Source organism: Helianthus annuus, chromosome 8, assembly GCF_002127325.2.
Source record: "Helianthus annuus cultivar XRQ/B chromosome 8, HanXRQr2.0-SUNRISE, whole genome shotgun sequence".
Classification (NCBI taxonomy): Eukaryota; Viridiplantae; Streptophyta; class Magnoliopsida; order Asterales; family Asteraceae; genus Helianthus; species Helianthus annuus.
The window spans coordinates 20,583,951-20,589,950 of NC_035440.2; positions in this window are offsets into that span (position 1 = coordinate 20,583,951).

Genomic DNA, 6,000 nt, shown 5'->3' on the forward strand with positions numbered 1-6,000 from the left:
CTTAACACATCGCAACGTGCTTCTTTGGTTTAACGTTTTTACGTTTCGTTCTAAATTTTGTGAGTTAACACGACGCAACGTGCATGTGTGGGTGAACGTTTTTACATCGTCTATTTTTTCCCGTTTGACAGGTTTAATATAACGTGTGGGTCCTAAATCGACTTAGTTGTAACTAAAGAATACCCGCCGCATTGCGGCGGGTCTCAATTCTAGTTATTATCATTTTGCATCATATGTTAACTATATTTATTTTTTTCAACCCGTGTAATACACGTGGTTGTAACCTAGTATATACAATATATATAGATAGATTCAAAACTCGTGTATTATACGAATTGAATAAATATAGTTAAAATAATATATGAATGAATTATTTTGTTAACCAATTAATAGTCAGGATTGTTTTCGTTAGTTAAAACAATATATGAATTAATTGTTTTGATTAACCAATTAAAAGTCATGATTGATTTTGTTAGTGAATCAGTTATCTTTTATTAGTTTTTTCTTATCTAATCCATGTACCTATTCTAATTTAAAGTTTTAAACTTGGTTATCTCTAAAATTTGTGTAATTTTTTTTAATTTTATTAACAATATCTATTCGTTTAGGCGGGAAAACATAATTGAGATCACCCCATAGAGCGACATGTGGCACCAAATGGTTTACTTTATTATATGTATAGATTTTATGGGTGTGTATAATTAGGCTAAATGGCTAATGGCAACCTGAAGTTGGGGTGAGGAAGAACGTATAGGAATTCTTTTGTTTTTACTTTTTAGTGTTTTTTAACCCAAAATTGGATTTTTATATTTTTATAATACTAACCTATTGAGCGGAACTAATCTTAAACAGATAGTATCAACTTTGAACGTATTTTTCTTTGATGATTTCATAGTGACTGAAAGTTAACGCCATTAGCTTTTTAATGACGTATTCTTGGTATGAGAACGCTAAAGGAAAATATGTTCAAAATTGAAAGTGTATGTAAACGTTTTCTTGGTTGAAATCTCTAGCCAATAGATCAAAGTTAAGATCTTTTTTTATAGTTGGTGATTACTACTACACAACTCCTTTTAAGATATTTTATTTTATAATATAGGTGATGTTTGTTTTAATACATAACACTTTACATTAATTAATTTTATAAAAGAGTAAATTAAAAGTTTTGTTACTTATGTTTACATCAAATTGCAGGCGTTGTTCTTTTGGCCAAAAGTTTACAGGCGATGTCCTTAGCCTTCCAAAATCTTGTACGTTTTGTCCTTTAGGCCAAATCTGATTAAAAATCTCAGTTAATTCTTGTCATGTGTAATGCACATGAGGGTACAATGGTCTTCCTTTTCACTCTTCAATTCATCTCTATCAAATATTCAGCCCTCGTATTCCTTTTCACTCTTCTTCTTCATCATTCTTTTATTACAACATAGGGATTCTAAGATCTGTTGGATCGATCGATTATAATTAATTAGTTAAACTCAAGGTGATGAAGAAGAAGATCTTAGAATCCCTACGTTGTGAGAAAATAATGATGAAGTAGAAGAGTGAAAAGGAATACAAGGGCTGGATTTTTTATCTATACTATATTATAATATATGAGGGAAGGATTCCTAAAAGTTAAGAACTTCTTCCCCCATTATTTATAAATAAACTCCTAGAATGAGGGTAAAATGGTCTTTTAAACCATAATTATTTTTTAGTCCCTCAATCTATTACATTTAAATCCTTGACATTTAACATAATTATGGATAATTAGTTACACCCCCCCTCTTTAATTCTTTAATGTATTCCTGCGATATCTTACAACCCGTAATGTTTTAAAAAAATCCGAAGGTACCATAACGATCGGCACATTTTTTTAAACATTTCGATAGTTGTCTTTTTTAGTTTCTCCGTGCGTTCATAAAGTACAAATAGTCGATGCGTAAATGTACAATTGATTAAAGCCAACATTTGTTTTCTACCCAAGCCAACTTTGACCATTACCTAGCTACCGTACATTAACATTTGTTTTTTACCCAAGTTTTTTTTATTTTGAACGGCATTAATAAACTAAAATATTCCCTAATTTTACTTGTACAGAGTCAGTTTGTTGTGGCATGTTATTTTAAAAACATACCACAACAAACTGAACATGATATGTGCATCTTATTTTAAAAACTTAAAACTCACAACAAACTTCCTAAATAAATGGATGACCAATCTAAAACTAAACCCTAATGGACTACTATAAATACATAGCAAACACTCACAATTCTACATTTCTATTGCTAAACAGATTTAAAATATGGAGCCAGTTCTGAATTCACTTGATGCGAAAAAAAACAAGCATGCGATATTGAAAAATCTAAGGTCGGTTCTATGATAAGTTTTGTTATATCGCAATAATGAATAATTGTTTTCTTTTAGTTACTTTTATGTGAATACTAACTTATTTGATTTTTCAGATTCAACACACCAATTTAAACACCCCAGTTGTCGAACAAGCTTTTGTTAGTTTTTAAGTAATATTTTCGCTTATAATCTTTCATATTAACAAGTTCGTTATATTATTATTTGGTGTTTTATTGTACGATGATGGTGATAATAGTGTTGAAATTATTTCTTATGGTGCAATGTTCAGTCCATACAAGTCTAAGCTTCAACGTCAATTTAGTGAAGAGGTAATTTTAAAATTTATTTAATCTTTTTTAAATTTTTTTATTCTATATTTGTTCTTTTTTTAAATTTATTTAATCATTTTTTAACTTTTTTATTAAATTTTTGTTTTTTAAGGATCGGAAGTATGAGAATCAAAAGAAAAGATCTAAGAGACTCTCTGAATGGAAATGGGTCGAGGTTATAAATTTAGATGATTCTGAGGACGATGAGAAAGAAGATGAATTAGATGATACTGCTGATTCGAGCACAAACAAGAAAAACGGATCAAAAAAGTAGAGATTTTAGATGAAATATATCAAGTGTTTTTATGTTTTTTTCATTTTCAGTTGTTTTTGTTTTGATATAAACTATCCCATGAATAATAAAGTTTATTTTATATTTGAAGTTTATGTTTTGTGTTATTTTATTGCACTTATAATTTACATCTCGATTGAACTAATATACTTTAGTACTTAATCATGTTCGTATTATATAATTTACATGTTCGTACTTGGTCATTTCCAAAGAGATAAATTCGATTACCAAGAATGGCCAAAACATGAAAACTACCTCTTGGTTTGGAGTAAATTCAAGATTGTATTTACAAAGCACACTAAACTTATTCAATTTAACAGTCATGTTTCACGAGGATTTCGTATATATCCATTAGTGCCTTCTATAAAAAAAACTGTTGGACGACACGAGATATGAAAAAATAATTATATAATATTATCGATTTTTCAAATAATTTGTATTTCTTAAATAAAAAGATAAAGTTAATAAAGATATAAACTTTTACATCCTATTTTTTTATAAAAATTGTTTTATAAAAATATGATTTTTTAAATATTTATAAAAATGAAATTTAACATTAGTTAAAGGTGTTTAAAACGTACCTACAAGTCACCTACTATTTTTTACTTTTTACTTTTTCAAAAACGAAAATTTTAAAATTAAAGTTTATTGGATGAGTATGATGTGGATATTTAAAAAAGTTATGGACTTTAAACAATAAAATTATAAATTTTATCATTTCACCAACAAAATAAACTTACTTTATAACGATAGCAACTTATTTTTTATTTTTTGTCATTTGTTTAGTATTTTTTTATTAACAAACGAATCTTTACATGTTTAAAACAGTTTTTCTATACTTTATTTATTATTAATTTTTATAACAAAACAAAACTTTGATATTTAGTAGATAGAAGATAAACTATGTCCCAAAATTTTAGGAATTATTTAATACTAATTTACGGATTAGTAGATGGATAGTAAACTATATCCCAAAATTTTAGGAATTATTTAATACTAATTTACGATATTTAGTAGATAAATAGTAAACTATGTCCCAAAATTTTAGGAATTATAAGTCAACTAATAAAAAAAATAATTATTGCAGTTATTCTTGGATATTAATCTAATAATTTGTATTTTTTAATTAAAAAGTAATAAAGTAATAAACTTTAAAGCTAAACTAAAAAACTGAACTTACTATGATATAAAGTTAATAAAAAAATAATTATTTTATAAACATTTTTATAACAAGTAATATAAATAAAATACTCCAGAAATTTACAATCTTTACTAGATAAATTCTAAACTGGGTTCCAAATTTTTAGGAATTATAAGTTCAACTATATTGTTATAGATAATATTAGTAAGTTCTAAAATAATTATTTATCAACTTGACTAGATACATAGTAGTAGATTGTGTTGCATATTTTTAGGGATTATTAGTTAAAAGTAGACTCATATAGATAAGATTAGTTAGCAACTAAAAATTTGAACTTAGTATGATATAAAGTTAATAAAGATATAAACTCTTATCATCCTATTTTTTATAAAAACAATTTATGAAATCTTATAAAAATATGAATTTTTTTATATTTGTAAAAACCCGAAATTTAACAATTTAAGTTAAAGCACTAAAACGTACTTACGAGTCAAATACTATTTTTTTATTTTTATAAAATCGAAAATTTTAAACTTAAAGTTTATTGGATGAGTACTATGTGGATATTTATAAAAAGTTATGAACTTTAAAGAATAAAATTATACTTTATAATTTAACCAATAAAATAAACAAACTTTACAATTATAACAACTTATCTTTTATTTTTTGTCTTTTGATTATTAATTTTTATACAAAAAAAAAACAATATTTTTTGTCTTTTGGTTATTATTTTTTATAAAAGAACAAAACTTTTACATATGTGTAAACTTATGACATATATCCACCACAAGAATGTTATCATAAATATTATACGAATAAGAAAACTACCAGAAACGAGTTTTGCAATGCAAAGTGTCGCCCCCGCCGCATCGCGCGGGCACCCTACTAGTAGAGATGAATTGAAGAGTGAAAAGGAAGACCATTGTACCCTCATGTGCATTGCACATGATAAGAATTAACTGAGATTTCTAACAAGGTTTGGCCTAAAGGACAAAACGTACAAGATTTTGGAAGGTTAAAGACACCGCCTGTAAATTTTTGGCAAAAAATATAGCGCCTGTAATTTGATGTAATCATAAAGGAAAAAACTTGTAATTTACTCTTTATTTTATATATAGACTTTAATCGATGACCCTTTTTTTTCTGAACAAGAAACTTGTGAAAGAGTAATTAGGCTCTTTTCTTAATTTGAGTGTTGATGTAAAAAAGCAAAGCTTCTGGGTTATAGGATTTTAATAATCCTAACTTTTACCTATTGGCTAGTATTGATCTCAACTTAAAAAATTCCCTCTGACATTTCTAACTTGTATGAATTTGGCCCCCCAACGATCCTTTTCTAACTGGGTTATAACCCAGTTAGTTTTTTTGTTGATGTAGCACAACCTAGTTATTGACTGATGTGGCACAAACCTTGTTATTAGGTTTTAATAATCCTAACTTTCACCACCACCACCACACCATCAGCTGCCACCACCACAACCACTGTGGTTGATGGTGGTGGTTGTGATGGTGGTTGTTATTGATGGTGGTGGTAAGTGATGGTGGCAACGACTAATGGTGGTGGTTGTTGATGGTGGTGGTGGTGGCGGCGGTTGTTGGTGGTGGAGGGTGATGGTGCTGGTGCTGGTGCTGGTGCTGGTGCTGGTGCTGGTGCTGGTGCTGAAGGTGGTGGTGATAGTGAAAGTTAGGATTATTAAAATCTAATAACTAGGTTTGTGTCAAATAAGCAGATACATCAGTCAATAACTAGGTTTGTGCTTTTTCAAAATTTTATTAAAAAAATAACTTTAATTATATTCTTGTTTATTTTATTGTATATAAATGAGTATAAATTTTTTAAATACAACTTAAGTTCATAAAGAAAACAAAGAGGCAAAAAGTATTGTAAATGAGTGACGCTACCATTT